The sequence below is a fragment of the Rhinolophus hipposideros genome, assembly GCF_964194185.1.
Source record: "Rhinolophus hipposideros genome assembly, chromosome: 1".
Lineage (NCBI taxonomy): Eukaryota > Metazoa > Chordata > Mammalia > Chiroptera > Rhinolophidae > Rhinolophus > Rhinolophus hipposideros.
In genome coordinates, this window is record NC_138047.1 from 41306865 (window position 1) to 41323203 (window position 16339).

General features: G+C 42.1%; 1 pseudogene across 1 annotated transcript; it reads right to left on the reverse strand.

The window, feature by feature from the left end:
* Positions 1-2806: 2806 nt before the first annotated feature.
* On the reverse strand, positions 2807-3746 carry LOC308499177 (ubiquitin-conjugating enzyme E2 U-like; annotated as a pseudogene). The gene has a single exon. The product of its transcript is annotated as a ubiquitin-conjugating enzyme E2 U-like (transcript).
* Between the last annotated feature and the right edge of the window lie 12593 nt (positions 3747-16339).

A 16339-nucleotide genomic window follows, 5' to 3' on the forward strand; every position in this document is an offset into this window, starting at 1 on the left:
ATTTCGAAGAAGTGAATGGATGAAAGTGAAGATCGTTTGGGCAGATACTTCTATCCACTGCTGCCAACTACAACTACCACACAGGTGTGAATCAGTGAGGGTTGGAAGTAAGTTGTGGCGATGGGAATGGATGATAACACTTGTTCATCCTGGACACTTTGGGGAGAAAAAGTTCATCGTTATGCTGAGATAACAGGCATACATCAAGATTGGCCTGGACAACAGGGACATATGATCACCCTAAGGAGAAGGGAAAGACGGATGAGAGATCTTGAAGAAGTAGAATATACAGGCCTTGGAAAGTCGCTGTGAGAGGAAGTCAAGAGAAACCACTAATCATTGTGTTGTACATCTGAAACTAATGTTATTTATAATATTGCATGTTAATTGTAATGGAAAAAATTAAAGAATATATTTTTAAAAAGGAACCCTCAAAATTTCTTGCATGGGAGACTGGGTGAAAGCTGCTGCTAAAGCAGGTTTCTGTTGAAGGAAAGTGATGAGCTTGATTTTGGACATGCCGATTTCTTTCCCAAACCAGGTCTATCCTTTTTGGATAGTTCTAGAAAAGGAAGGGGGCTCCTTAGTGATCGTGACACATTGTTGTAGCGACATTGCAGGGCATTCGACTTGGAGTAAGCCCTTGATGTTTGTTCTCTCCATACGTGTGCAATTCCTCGATGATAAAATCTCATTGTTTAATAAAGGACAGAAACTGACTTCTTATCAGCATTCTGTATCCGATCTCCTAAAAGAGTTACGGCTATGCAGGGAACTAGCTAATGATATAATTGAAAAGGCATTAATAGCCTCTAAAATTCAATATTTAGAGACACAGAATTTGAAGGACGCTCTAGGGGTCGTTGAAAGCTAGGTGACGCTGGATCATGTTGTTATCCCCAATCATAAGTCATCTGGGCACCGAGATCGTGAACTCTTAGAGATCAACAAGGAAGATGGTCTCTCTTCTGTTCTGCTTTATTATTTGACAGCCTTTCAAGATTTTAGAAGGTCACTGAATAAGTCAACTTCCAAATCTACACAGTTGCAAAGAAAACTTAGATTTCAACTCTAATCCTCACTATGCCGTATCTATCATGATAGGCTGTTAAACCTCCAGAAGCTTCATTTTCTGGCTTAAAAATCATTATTTTACACTTTAACTTTGAATTAACACAGACTTTTACATTTGCATTTTCCTGTAAAATAAACTAGAGAGCATTGCTTTTGAGACAACAAGTTGAAAGAAATCTCTTTGGGTTGTTCCATAATTAGACTCCATCCTTTTTTGTTATGGAGGAGATGATATGATCATTTGGTGGTAAATGATGCAGTGTTCCCATATTAATCTTCCAGTTGCCTGATTGAATAATTCACCTTGGCAAGGTAGAAAAATAAAAAATAAAAAATGACTCCTCATCATTATAAGGGGACTGGGAGAACATCAAACCAGGATGAATAAAATATTTTCAGGGAATAAAGGGTTCATTCATAAACTTAACTGTGAGTGAAACTTTGTGCCCTTGATGGGGTTATGAGGGTGTCTGAAAGTTTGAGTGTTTGTCCTGAGAGCATTGAGTCCTTCCTTCTGAACAGATCCTCAGCTAGGATGTTAAGATGTTGAGTAACAAACTGATACTTTTTAAATTTTTTTAAAGCATGTGAAGGGATTAGAGTAACACTTATTCCTTTCACTGATGCTAAAGATTTACTTTTTCAGAAGCTGATAACCCAATGACATGATTGTTGCTTCATTTACTCTTGCAGTGGCTTTATTTACTCCTGGCTGGTGTGTCAGCTTCTTAGGTGAATAACAAACTAATTGCAGTATTGTCACAATCTATACCTATCCAGCTTCAAATCCACCTTCTTTAATGCCAACCTACCTCCTTTATTAGTGTCTTCTCGTAGCATTAATGTCTAATAAAAAGACTTGCTTTTTAAGAGAAATGATCTTATGCCAGAACAGAGGGAATACTGGAAAAATTTAAGTCCCTCTTCTACTTTGATTCGTGTTGAGTGGAATTCTTTTAGGTTATTTGAGTATATTCCTATACCTTATTGAGAAGTAACATTTTCTCCAAGGTTCAAAGGTGAAATTTTTGTCTACGTGTTACCTGACTTAGGCTCCTGGAAACCCATAAGATGCACTGGTGGTTGGTTTGAAAGTCAGGGCCTTCAGGGGTAAGGGAGGTCCCCCAGTAAAGTTTTTACTGCAGAAAGTGTTTTGGGGATGAGATTTTTCAAGAGAGAATATGACTTGAAGAGAAAGAAACTAGTGTCTCCTTGGCCCTGAGTGAAATATGTTGTAGTTCTGTGTGTGGTCCCAGGACTGAGGAATTCATGGGGCAGGCTTGTGAGCCTAGTGGAAGCTTGAACATCTTCCAGGGTGGGGAGTAGATCCAACTGTGGTGTCCTGTTAGGTGTGCAACACACGTTATGAAGGGCTTTGTGGTGGCAATGACTCCTGTATGGGAAACCTTCTACCTCTTTAGCCATGGAAATGAGATGATAGACATTCATAAGTCCAGGAATTTGGCTTAATGTGGGAAAGTGACATGTTAGTTTCATGTGCCTCTCAGAAACCATCTTGTTAAATCTTTTCTTATCATGTTCTGAATGTAATTCTATACCAATAGCATTTTTTTCATTGACTCATACTTATATTTCTAATGTGTACTTGCAGTGAGAGGCTGAGACCAACTTGGAAAAAATGGAATCCAAGTTCTGAGAGCCTTCGAACGTTGCTATATAAAGCTGAGCTGTGGCTCAGGCTGTTTATTTTTCAAGTCCTGCAGCATTAGGCTTAATCATCTAAAGTATCTGTATCAAGAGTGTTGGTCCAGGCGACCAGACCTTCCACTTCTTATTCTCATGACTCATGTGCGTCGTCATCATCACCATCACTCTTCCCCACCTCCTCCGTTTCATTAATCTTTGTGACAATATCCGTTTCAATTTGTGAATTTGGGGTTGGGCAGAGACGAAGTCTTCCGGTTTGATAACAGGCTTTGTAAGGCCTGTTATTTTCTCTGGCATGCCGAGCTTTGGTGGTAGCATATTTGAAATTCCATTCTTTAGGATGTTGTAGCTCCCTTTTCTTCCATTTATAATACTCTTCAATGAAATTTGGATCTTCGAGCAATGGAGTTCTGTAACATTCTGCAGCTTTTGATGTAGCTATTTCACACCACGTCTTGTAATAATCATCAAATGAAACTTTAATTGATTTGACAAATTTATGTGAGTCTTCAGATGACTTAGAGCTGTCATCTTTCACTGATTGTAATGACTCGTGGAAAAGTCTTCGAACGATTAGTTTGTACGTATGTAGTTTCATCTCCAGTCAGCATTCAGGCTGCTTCCAAATTCACTGGATTGTTTAGCACTGGATTAGAAAGCATAACCTGCAGGGTAAGTAAGATGTTACTCAATGTATAGCTTGTGTTCCACTCATCAGGGTTGTCCAAAAAGTCTATACAGGGTCGACCAGTATGCTGGTCTACATTTGGATGAAAAGGAATGGTTCTAAACGTCACAACTGGAGGGACAAAATTGTACTCTGATGTGAAATTTATTGTCAGTTGAAAGAATATTCTACGCCAAAATGTATTCTGTAGACCTTCAATATTAGCTTCCCATTCCATCATATCTTCACTTACAGGAAAGGCAGTAATGCCCTCATAGTTGTTGTTCTTCAACTCTTGGAAGTCTCTTTGAAGCACGAAGTAAGCTCTGCAGTGCATGGTAAGGCAGCAAAGGGTCTGGCACCTGTCCCACACCCCTAGGGTTTACTGGGAGGAAGGGGTGTGAGGTTATGGGTCACCCTGCCACACCTGGTTAACTGGCCTAAGTTACTTACTGTCTAGAGCCACAGAACGCAGTGTGCTCCCCAGATAAGTGGCTTCTACGTTGGGCATGTAACAGTGACTTTCTTTTCTCTTCTGACGCCTCTAAACGAAAACTTCCAGAAAGAAAACTTAGGCACGTACGTTCTCCACGGCTGTGTGTCCCTGCAATGTCAGCCCACAGCTCAGTCTCAAAGCAAACTTGGACGAGCACCTGGGACACCCCCGTGCTGTTTTTAAGTGCAGTGGGAGTAAGAGGTGTAAGCCTTTGGCGGTGGTAGCGGATTGACGGCTCTGCTTCACAGGTGTAACTGGGTGTCCGCTTAGCGGGAGGACGCAAATCGGTTGCCAAGCAACAGGCCCTAAGGAAAGTAGTAAGACCCTCCCCTCATCCAACCAGTGAGCCGGGGTAGACCTCTGGAAACCTCCGCAGCCAATCTTTTAAGTGTTTCACTTTGAAATGCCAATGAGATCCGTTGTCAAGGCGACAGCCCTGCCTCTCTCAGTCCACCAACATGGACTCTACCTCTAGTGTAGAGGGTCGGGGTGAAGTCTCAGGGTCCAGCGTGTAAGTCACAGAAGCCCTCACTATAAGTCCGTCTCCAAAATGATCCTTTCTTTTTCTTTGAATATCAGAAACTATCAGGTAATAAATAAGTGACGAGAAGTGACAGATCTACCCTTATTAAGAACAATAGCTTACATGGCAAGTCATTCAAAGTACATTTGCATGCATTATTATGCCTTCAAATTCTACAGTTACTCTGGGAGAATAGTCCAGGAAGAGAGAGACCTACTTAAAATTTCTGAGTCCCATCTCTTGCTGCAGAGTTGTGGATTGTATCCCAGCATACCTGTGTTTCAATAGCCTACATAGCCTTGAAGAAGTTACTTAGCCTCCCTGTATCTACATTTTCTCATTTAAAATATGCAGCCAATAATAATTATACCAACTCTCAGGATTATTGCGAGGATTAAAAGAAAGAATGTCTGCCGAGTACTCAGTCACTGCCTAGAGTAAGTGATAGTCAATATCTGTACTTACCATGGGTTGGGCACACGGTTCTAAATGTTTTATAGGAGTTCATTTCATTCTCAAAAACAACTCTCTGATGTAGGTTCTTGTATGATCCTAATTTTTACAGTAAGGGGAAACTGAGGCACAGAGATGCTAGATAATTTTCCTTAGGTCACATAGCTGGAATGTCTATACCAATAGCATTTGCAAGAAAAGCTATTTCCAGGTATAACTGCATTAAACCAGTTAGAACATAAAGAATTCTTAATCTGGGCAACTCTTAAGGCAACTCTAGTCAATTGAGGGTTTATACCCAAATAAGTACTGTTGACTTACTACCCCCAGTTTGATAAGAAGAATGCCCAACTTTCTACCATTTTCTTTCCTTTTTTGTTTGTTTCTGTTTTGTTTATTCTTTTCTTTACACATGTAAGTAAAATCTTGCTGCATCTGTCTTTCTCTGTCTGACTTACTCCACTCAGCATAGTTTCTTCTAGATCCATCCATGTTACCACAGATGGCAAGAACCCATTCTCTTCCCTAGCCGAGCAATATGTCATTGTATATATTTATCACCTCCTCTTTATTCATTCTTCCATCAATGGACACCCAGGCTGCCTCCATGTCTTGGCCCTTGTAAACAGTGCTGCAATGAACATGTGGATGCATACGTCCCCTTGAAGCAGCATTTTGGGTTTCTTCAGATAAATATCCTGAAGTGGGATTACTGGGTCTTTCTTTGTCTCTTATGATAGCCTTTGTTTTAAAGTCTATTTTGTCTGGTATAAGTATTGCTACTCCAGGTTTTCTTCCTTTCCTCTCCTTTCCTTTCCTTTCCTTTCCTTTCCTTTCCTTTCCTTTCCTCTCCTCTCCTCTCCTCTCCTCTCCTCTCCTCTCCTCTCCTCTCCTCTCCTCTCCTCTCCTCTCCTCCCCTCCCCTCCCCTCCCCTCCCCTCCCCTCCCCTCCCCTCCCCTCCCCTCCCCTCCTTTCCTCTTTCTTTCTTTCTTTCTTTCTTTCTTTCTTTCTTTCTTTCTTTCTTTCTTTCTTTCTTTCTTTCTTTCTTTCTTTCTTTCTTTCTTTCCATTTTTATGAAATATCTTTCTCCATCCCTTTACACTCCACCTGTGTGTGTCTTTTGATCTGAAGTGAATCTCTTGTAGGCAGCATATGTAAAGGTCTTATTTTCTTATCCATTCACTCCTCCTATGTCTTTTGATTAGAGCATTTAATCCATTTACATTGAAAGTAATTGTTGATAGATATGTAGCTATTGCCATTTTATTATGAATAATTTTGATCCACCACCATCTTAAAGAAGTCCCTCTAACATTCCTTGTAGTACTGGTTTGGTGGTAATGTACTCCATTAGCTTTTTCTTATCTGGGAAGCTCTTTATCTGTCCTTTGATTTTTAAACGATAACTTTGCTGGGTAGAGTAATCTTGGTTGTAGGTCCTTGCTTTTCATCACATTGACTATTTTGTGCCATTTCTTGGCATGCAAAGTTTCTGTTGAGAAACCAACTGACAAGCTTATGGGAGCTCCCTTATAAGTTAGTTGTTGACTTTCTTTTGCTGCTTTTAGGATTCTCTCCTTGTCTTTAACTTTTGCTACTCTAATTATAATGTATCTTGGTGTAGGCCTGCATGGGTTCACCCTGTTTGGGACTCTCTGCTTCCTGGGCTTGTATGTCTATTTCCTTTGCAAGGTTAGGAAAGTTTTCAGTTTTTATTTCTTCAAATAGGTTCTCAATCCTTTGCTTTCTCTTTTTTCCTTCTGGTACCGCTATGATGCAAATGTTGCATTTTTTTTTTTTTTAAAGATTTTTATTGGGGAAGGGGAACAGGACTTTACTGGGAACAGTGTGTACTTCCAGGACTTTTTTTCCCCCCAAGTCAAGTTGTTGTCCTTTCAGTCTTAGTTGTGAAGGGTGCCGTTCAGCTTCAAGTTGTTGTTGTTTCAGTCTTAATTGTGGAGGGCGCAGTTCAGCTCCAGGTCCAGTTGCCGTTGCTAGTTGCAGGGGTCGCAGCCCACCATTCCTTGCGGGAGTTGAACCAGCAACCTTGTGGTTGAGAGGATGTGCTCCAACCAACTGAGCCATTTGGGAGCTCAGCGGCAGCTCAGCTCAAGGTGCTGTGTTCAATCTTAGTAGCAGGTGGCACTGCCCACCATCCCTTGCGGGACGCGAGGAATTGAACTAGCAACCTTGTGGTTGAGAGCCCACTGACCCATGTGGGAATCGAACCGGCAGCCTTCGGAGTTAGGAGCATGGAGCTCTAACTGCCTGAGCCACCAGGCCGGCCCTGCAAATATTGTTATGCTTGGAGTTGTCCCAGAGGTCTCTTAAACTATCCTGTCTTTAAAAAAATTGTTTTCTTTTATTGGGGAATAGTGTGTTTCTCCAGCGCCCCTCAGCTCCAAGTTGTTGTCTTTCAATCTAGTTGTGGAGCGCGCAGCTCAGCTCCAAGTCCAGTCACTGTTTTCAATCTTTAGTTGCAGGGGGCACAGTCCGCCATCCCATATGGGAATTGAACTGGCAACCTTGTTGTTAAGAGCTTGCTCTCTAACCAACTGAGCCATCCAGCTGTCCCTCCAAAAGCTCAGTGGCAGCTTGTTGCCTTCAATGTAGTTGTGGAGGGCACAGCTCACTGGCTGGTAAGAGCTACAAAGTGATCTGTGGTGGTTCACTGCCTGTGCTAACTCTGGAGGCATGTGGGAGAGGCCACGCTGCAAGGATGTCTGCCACCTGTACAGGGCCTGGGGTAGCACTGCAAAATGCCAGGACACCCCAAGGCCTGTTGCCACCTGCCAGCTCCCTTAAGATTCAGCCTTTGATAAAGTCTCATGCAGTATGCAAGTTGGGTCTCGGAATCACTAGAGTGGAAAGAGTTGTGGTCACCAGGTTAATGTAGATTCTGGTTTGATGCCAGTGATGAGCCTGAAGCTATTCAGCAAAAGTCTCAGAGCACACTGAAGCCAGTCGTCACCCACCTGGGGTCTGTCGGACTCTGCTAGTTTTCCAAGAAAGAGTGCAGTGTGGGTGGGGCTGGCTGCTCTTGGAGAAAGTGCCACCAGTGTTGGGGAGTTGGGTGGGACAGGATCCCAGTGAGTCAGCAGGGTGGAGCTTTGGAGCTCACCAGACCAATCAGATTCAGATTTGGCCGTAGCGTTGGGGGAGGGCTCAAAACAGGAAGGGTGGTGCCTGCCTGCCAGCTGCTTGGGAGAAGGACCCCTCACAGGGAAAATGCTCACTGTCCTTCAGCCCTTGTCCCCAAGCATGTCTCCGTATGTCTCCAACATCTTCCGAGTTACTGTTGCTTCGCTGGAGCCCAAGGTGAGTGCCTGGGAGTGAGAGAATCTGTGTGCAGGCCCTTTAAGAGAACATTTGGGTTTCCCGCTGCCTTCCGTCTCACCTGAGTGGTCCAAATCCCCACTGTTTCACTGTCAAATGTTGTGGGGGCTCCTCTTGCCAGCACCAGTACTCTGGGCTGGGGAGGCCGGTATGGGTCTGTGGTTCGTCGCTTCTCTGGGGGAAACCATTGAGGCTGAGATATCCCTCCTGGTTCTCAACCACCACATGGAGGTTTGGGGCCAGCCCGTTTCGCGGCTCCACCCCTCCTGCCAGTCTCGATGTGGCTTCTTCTTCATATCCTTAGTTATAAAACTTCTGTCAGCCAGACTTCACATGGTTCTCCAGGTTGATTGTTCTATAATTTAGTTGTAATTTTGATGTGTTCATGGAAAGAAGTAGGCACAATGTTTATCTACTCAGTTATCTTGGATCTTACAATTTTCTTTATAAAGCACTTTAAAACCTGTCCTCTAGCTGAACACTCGACCTTTCTTCTTTGACCTCTCCGGTATGCCAAACTGAAAGACTTCTGGTTCTTTGGCTATGCCGTCCTCTTTAGATCTCTCACATATTATTTCTTCTTGCTGGAATTCTTGGAGAAACTGAGCATCTACCTCAATCCTAAGACACTGTTTTCTCTCTCTGGGATGGAACCCTGCCTCCTTTGCCCATTTCCCTTCTAAGATTTGTCTTGTTTCTAACCTCAGCCAAGTCTGACTCCTGCAGTTTGTTGCCAGGTCTGTCTGATACCCATATGCCAGTGTAGACCTCTGCATTGTCTGCTCTACAAGTTCAAGGCCTTTTTGCTAGGCCTCTCTGGGTTGGCTACTCATTTGGATTACTCTCACTTATCTGTGTCCTATTCTCCACATACATGTCACACCCCAGGCATGCTCCCCCACAGCCTCGGTAGCTGGATTTGCCCTGGAGAGCTTCCTTCCTCCCAGACATTCCCAATCGATCCATCCTGCCCCGCCTTTGCCGAACCCTTTCTCTTTCCCTGGGGGTTTTTAGGATAGGAGGAAAAATAAACTATGACTGGGCTCATTTGGAATTTGGCTGTCAGAGTTTTGTTCTTTTCTTCTTTTTGGGTCTATTTTTAAAACACTCAGAGCTCAGGGAAAGCAAAAACCCAGAGTGCTAAGCCACTGTGCTCTGACTCCCCCAGCGCCTCCTTGCTCATCCTCAGGTCTCAGCTCAGACATCACTGTCTGTTGGAAAAGCCTTTTCTTAACCCTCAGGTCTGGCAGAGGGCCCCTGTTGGGCAGTTTCTCCATCTTAGTTTTGTTGCACTGTATCAAACCACCAGACAGCAATCTCAGTATAACGACTAGCTTTAAAAACTGGTTTACTATTACTGTATCTCTAGCACTCAGCCCAGTGATGCATGAATGGATGAATGAATGAATTAATGAATAATTTCTCTGTTCACCTCCCACTGGTTAGCTCTCTGTTGCCTAAGACATCTTAGTTGCCATATAATCTTCAGATTTTTTTTTGGGGGGGAACATCCCTTTCTTCTCCTATTCCAGTTTCCAGCACTTTCTAACTGTATGATCTTGAGTAACTTAACTGCTCTGTGCCTCAATTTTCTTGTCTAGAACATAAGAGTGATACCTGCGTCACAAGGCTATAGGGACATTAAATGAGCTAATATACATAGAGCACTTGGAATAGTGCTTGGGATATAATTAACCCTCAAATGTTATTGTTCAGTTATTTCCTGTGCTTTCCTTGGTGTTTTCACAGGATTACTAAACCAAAGATTTTTGTCAAAATTGATCAATAGGATAAAATAGATCACTTGTTGGACCTTCTCCTCTCAGTAAATTAGGGGGAATTATGTAAACACAGCTTTCTTTTCCTTTTTCTTTGCTCCTCCATCTTCACTTGATTCCTCCCATGTTTGTTGGAAGGACTCCTCAGGATATTGATGAGGGTGGGTAGCTCTGTTGTGGCCCTTAGGGCTAAATGGCTTTGCAAGCCACACATAGAATATTAAAGATATGTAATGTTTGCCTTAAGTTTGAAAATCTTTCAACAGCTTTACAAAAAAGCTTAAAAACATCCTATGTGAACACTGATGAAGCTAAAATGGTGACTGGGACAAAAGGGAAACTCATTTGTGTAGGGTTGGTCTTTCTAGCCCAACTTGCGAAGACTTACTAGCTGGATCTCTGAGCCATCTGCTGATGGGAAGGTTTCTTGGAGAACAATCCTTGAAAAGCACAACCTCCTCTGTGTCCATGGAGTTCCTCAGACCTACCGAGATTTGGGGATTCTCCTTCTTCATGCTTTTAAAATAAGCAATAAGACAGAGGTTCTAAGGCGTCAAAGGGGTTTTCTATTGCTCTTTATTCTCTGTCTCAAAGAGTAGTAAGTGACATTTGAATATACCCCCATACTGGTTTCAGCCCCCTGCTGTGAGATACATTCCCCCCCACTCCGCCCACCCCAAAAGGCTAAGTAGTTCTAGTCCTTCACCTTTAAGGGCAAAGTGGACACAGAGGGTTCTGCTCACTAACGGGCTGATTCAAACGGGGTGGCATGGGGCTGTTTTATCCCTTGCTATTATCTCCCATGTCACAGAAGTGATGGTCAGTGTTAATATCCAATCTGAATTTAATTGCCCCATTTAAAGCCGTTTCATAGTTAAGTCCACTTCTGCTCTATAGTAGCGACACTGAACACAACTTTTGTGGAGAGATGTGTCTCCCAGGAATCTCACAAGCACTATGTGCTCCAACCTGTTGCAGTTATTTTATTTTTTGGAAAAGGTGCTTGCAGATTTCAATGTAATTTGCTTAACATTCATTGATTCTCAATTCCATCTTTTCTTCCCAAGAGAGGAAGTATTAATTTCATGATGAGTGTCGGGGGTGGGTGTGTGTATATGTAGGGGGAGTAGTCTTAGGAATTTGATCAAGCAGAGCCTCAATAAGAAAAGCCAATAGCTGCTTTGGAAATGTCCTGTCATTTTGGCCTTAAAAATGGAGGAGATGGTGGTTGTATTAGTTTTCTGTTGCTGCTTAACAAATTAACACAAGTTTAGAAGCTTGCAGAATTGTCTAGGTTCTCTGCTCAGGATGAAATGAAAGGGTGGGCTGTATTGGGTTCTTCTCTAGAGGGTGTGGGGGAAGAATCTACACAACCGTTCAGGTTGTTGGCAGAATTTAATTCCAGTGGTTTCAGGACTGAAGTCCCCGCTGTCTTGCTGGCCTTTGGCTGGACAGCTCTCTGGAATCTCGTGTGTGTAGACTTCTCCATCTTCAAAGCCAGGAACAACATTGTCGAATTCTTCTAGTGTTTCAAGTCTCTCTGACTTCCTCCTCTGCCACCAGCCAGAGAATACTCTCTGCCTTTAAAAGGTGCGTGTGATTAAATTAGGCTGATCTGGATAATCTGCTTTTTGATTAACTTAAAATCAACTGATCAGTAATACTTATATCTGCAAAATCTCTTTTTTTGCCACCTAGTGTAGCATAATCATGGGCATGATATCTGATCATATTTACAGTCCAGAAGATTAGGATAGGAAATCTTGGGTGGTCAGTTTAAAATTCTGCTTACCACAACTGTCAAATATTGTTGTCTGACATTAACTCTTCATTGAAGCCCAGCTCTGTGACTTCCCTTTCTTTCGTGTGTCTGTGCACCTCACAGTCTATGTCCAATATCTTATTAGTGGAATTTTTCCTGTGGTTCAAAGGGAGGGTGCCCATCTCCCAGGGCACTGATCCCTTCTTTTATCTGTTGGTTTCGGATTGTGAGATTTGGTGTTCCAAGCGACCATCTTTACTTGGACCACACAAGGAAAGATATGAGAAGCAGACAGCAGCTGACAGAACCTGGCCAGCCTCCAAACTTGTGTGTTTTAGTATTACAATAAGAAATTGCTGCTGTATTCACAGACCAACAATTATCTCATTAAATAACTTCTCAGACCTTGATTTAGCCACTATGAAAGATGTTTTGATAAAGAACATCTGGTGTTGTTTTCAATTAAATATTATACCACTAAACTTTCATTAAAAACTGATTTAAAATTTTAATAGCCTCCTTCTTTAGAAGATGGCTAAGTGCAAAAAGAAAAATGCCACTTATTTAAATTGCAACCCCCCCCCCTTGTTGCTCTATTTTAACCAGATTCCCATTAATGACTGTTTAAAACCCACACAATTTTGAATGCTGTAAATCTAGATGCATAAATAAGATTAACATAGCAATACTGCTGTTCTCATTCTTTTACTATTGATACTTCATTTTATTTTTATGCTTTAATTAAATTGAGTATATTTTATGTTTCAGTTTACTTTAAAACAACTGCAGTGCATATAATTGACACTATTTCATCCTTGTTAGAAAGTGCTGAGTTGAATCAAATACACCCATTCCATTTCCTCTTACATTTGATATGTGGAAAAACTAAGATAGAAGTAATATGAACTGTATTTCTTTTCCAAGTTTTCATGATAGGTGAAGATAACTAACCACCTACTAATTACTAATAATGATGGAAATGAAATCTTTGCTGTTAGCATAACTCATATCTATATAAAAATAGATATTTAGTGGTATGAAGTAATTTTACTTAGTAATTTTTCCCAAATGGCATGTGACACATAATAAACACATTATTGCTATTTCATATACTCCATATAAAGCATAAATCGTCAAACGTATATTTTAATATATTTTCACTTAAACTATTGTGTTTAAGTATTTTTGGTGGGGAAATGATATCATGCTATGTTTCTATGGAGCAGAGCTTGGCAAACTTTTTTGATAAAGGGCAACATAGGAAATATTTTCAACTTTTCAGGCTATATAATCTTGCAACTATACAACTCTGCTGTTGTAGCATAAAAACGGCCATAAATGATATGTAAAAAAATGAATGTGGTTGTGTTTCGATAAAACTTTATTTACAAAAACAGATAGTGGGCCCTGTTTTTAACCCCTACTGTCAAGGATGATGACCAAACACTGGCTGATGTTCATAGCTGAGAAAAATCAATAGGTCAGTTCATGAATTAGGGTCCTGATTAGGATACTTTTATCATAGATATTTTTTGATTGTCTTGCAAGAGTTTGTCTAAATTTAATCCATTGATTCCGACATTGGAATTCTTCCCATATCTTGTATTTAATTTAATTAATCAAGTAATTTAATTTGATTTAAGTAATTAATTAATTTTTGACTTAATACAACACACATTTACATTCTTACAGTTCTGGAAGCCAGAAGTCCAACGTCAGGGTGTGGACAGAGCCGTGCTCCCTCTTGAGGCTCTAAGGGAGGATGTTTTCTTTCAGCTTTTGGTAGCTCCAGTTGTTCCTTGACTTGTCCATATCTTGTATTTTAAATAGGCTCATCAATATTTCCACAAGCATAAATTAAGCCAATAAATAATTATCCAGATGAAAATCTGCTCTTTCCTCTTCTCTAGTGGTTCAGACTATAACTACAACAAATCTATTTTACACACCAACTTGGCTGAAATCAGGCCAGACTTTGCAAGCTCTCAGCTTCATATCATTGTGTGTTAGATTTAGTGCCCATTTTGGGTGGGAAGGGGGTCAAGTACAGTGAAAAGCACCAGGAAGTGTCTCTTTAATGGAATTTGGGAAATGGATACTATTGTTTTGCTAATAAAAACCAGGAGAGAGTGTTCTCCTTGTCTTTTGTGCATGATGATAGCTTTTCCCTCATACACTAATATGCCTGAAAAATGTGGTAGATGCCTGGCTCAGATGCGAGTGATATTCTCACAGTGTCTTTTCACCCTTTGCTTTCTATAGGCACAGCATTCTCATTGAAGAGCAGTTACTGAGTTCTGGGTCAGTTGCTCTGTGGCAGAATAGCTGCTCCAGGTCTGTAGTTGCTGACACAAATGTTACACATTCAGGGCATATTGGCCTCAATGAAAAGTGAGTCTGGACAATGTTAATTTTCAGAGAAGTCTGGCCTGCTGAACAACTTTCTTCTATGACTGGGCTGAGGTGGCCCATGAAGAAACAAAGCAACCTTCTTCTTTAAAACACACCTATTTTGGAATGTCGGCAGCATTGCCTTACATGTTTAAACCACAGAGTGTTAAATATCACTCTCCAACAGGTTGTGAGGGAGGCATTAATAATACTTACACCCACCATTTCATTGAGGATCTATTATGTTCTAGGAATTTCTTTTTTTTGTTTGTTGTTCTAGGAATTTCTAATATGTTTTCTCTGATCCTTACAGTAAGCATATGAGGTAGGAATTATTAGCAGCAGTTTACTTGTATGGAAAGGGAGGCTCAGAGATTTTCAGTGAGTTGCAGAATGGCGAAGCTGGTAAAGGGCAGAGTTGGGATTCACTCTGGAACCAAAGCCCTTGACTTTCTCTTAGGGTATGTGTTTTGATATAGCTCCTGGCCAGTGGTGCGCAATGGCCCCACCCCAGAGCAATGAAGTCACAATCTCTAGAGTGGAGCCTGGACGTGGATATTTTTCAAAAGCAGCCCTAATGACATTAACATGGAGCCAAGGTTGATAACTATTGGTCTCAGGGGTAAAATCTAGAAACAGCTTGCATTGGGGTAAAGACTGGGCTTATCCTGGTTGTCCAATGGGCCGAATTTATCCTTATCGCCCTTGCTGCCTCTCTCCATGCCATTTTATGCTGCACTGACACTCTCCATGGCCTTCTTCAGGAACCCAGGCCCTCTATGTGAACATACTCATAGCCTCTCGTATCTGGCATGGATGTCATGCTTTATCTTCATCTTACTGTGAATAAGACTATTAGGGGTCTTTGTGTGGAATCTATCATCTGATTCTTACCTTTCTTTTGGAAAGAAGCATGGAGTAAATCCTTAAAAGAGGTTGTAACAAGGTGGTTTCTAAGTTTGGGGAAAGGTGTGACTAATTCGGAATGATGGAACCCGGGATGGGGTGAAATCTGAGTAGAATTCTAAAATGAGGCTCTAACATCTACAGACTGATAGAGGGCATTGGGCTAGTTGGGGCGAGCCTTTCTGGCAGAGAGGAAACAGCTTGAGGCAAGATCTGGAAGCAGGGAATATAGGGTGACCTAAGAAATTTTGAGTGCCTAATCTGAGCCAGGTGTCTTCACGGCGAGTGGCTCACGTGAATGGGGTAGAGAATGGGTTGCACACACACTTGTATACAGACATTTGTAGTGGGAAGTAACTCTGCAAAGGTGGTGAGTCCCCTCTGAAACAAATATCAGTATCTTATTCACCTGTAGATCCCTCTAGAGACCCATCGCTTCACATTCCCTTGGAAGGGGCAGTCCATTACTGCTCCCCCTTGACCTGGCTGATTGGACCAAGGATGGTTTCAAGAACTAAAGACATAAGTATATTTGCTGGTAGAGAACCAAGCAGATGATCTCTCTTGGGAATTTGAACCAATAATCACAAAAATTTCATTGCAGAGGGTACTGGGTGTAAAAGATCATGCATTTACTGAGTGTTGACTATCTGCCTCATGCTGTTTTAGGGCCTATGACTGTGGTGATGTGATACACAAAGCAAAGTCCTACTCACCTCAAGCTTACATTCCAATAGGGAGCGGAGACAAGCAAATAAATAAGAAAATTTCATGTGTTAATTGTCCTACTCAGTACCATAGACTGGGTGGCTTATAAACAACAGAAATTTATTTCTCACAGTTCTGGAGGCTGGAAGTTCGAGATCAGAGTGCCAGCCTGGGTGGTTCTGGTGAGGGCCTGCTTCCTGGTGTGCAGACAGCCATTGTAGGGACAGAGCCAGGAGAGCCGTTTCCAGGCTCGCGGCCTCACGTGGAAAGATGCTGGCTCGGGTAGTAAATGGCCATCAACTATGACTGGATGGCCATCATCTGTGGCTAGTTGGCCAGCGGCTATAACCAGTGAGCCATTGGCCACTAATATAACTGCCTTGGCTACGCTAGCAGTAGATGGGGGCTAGCAAGAAGATGGGGGCTGAGCTAGCAAGAGCGGATTGCAGTTAGCAGGGTGCAGTGTGGGTTGTGGATTGCAGAGAAGTGGACACCAGCCTGTGGATAGTGTGGCTCCTGCTGCCTGTGTCTCCAACCCAGCTGCCAGTGAGAATATAGTGGTATGACTCCCCTATCT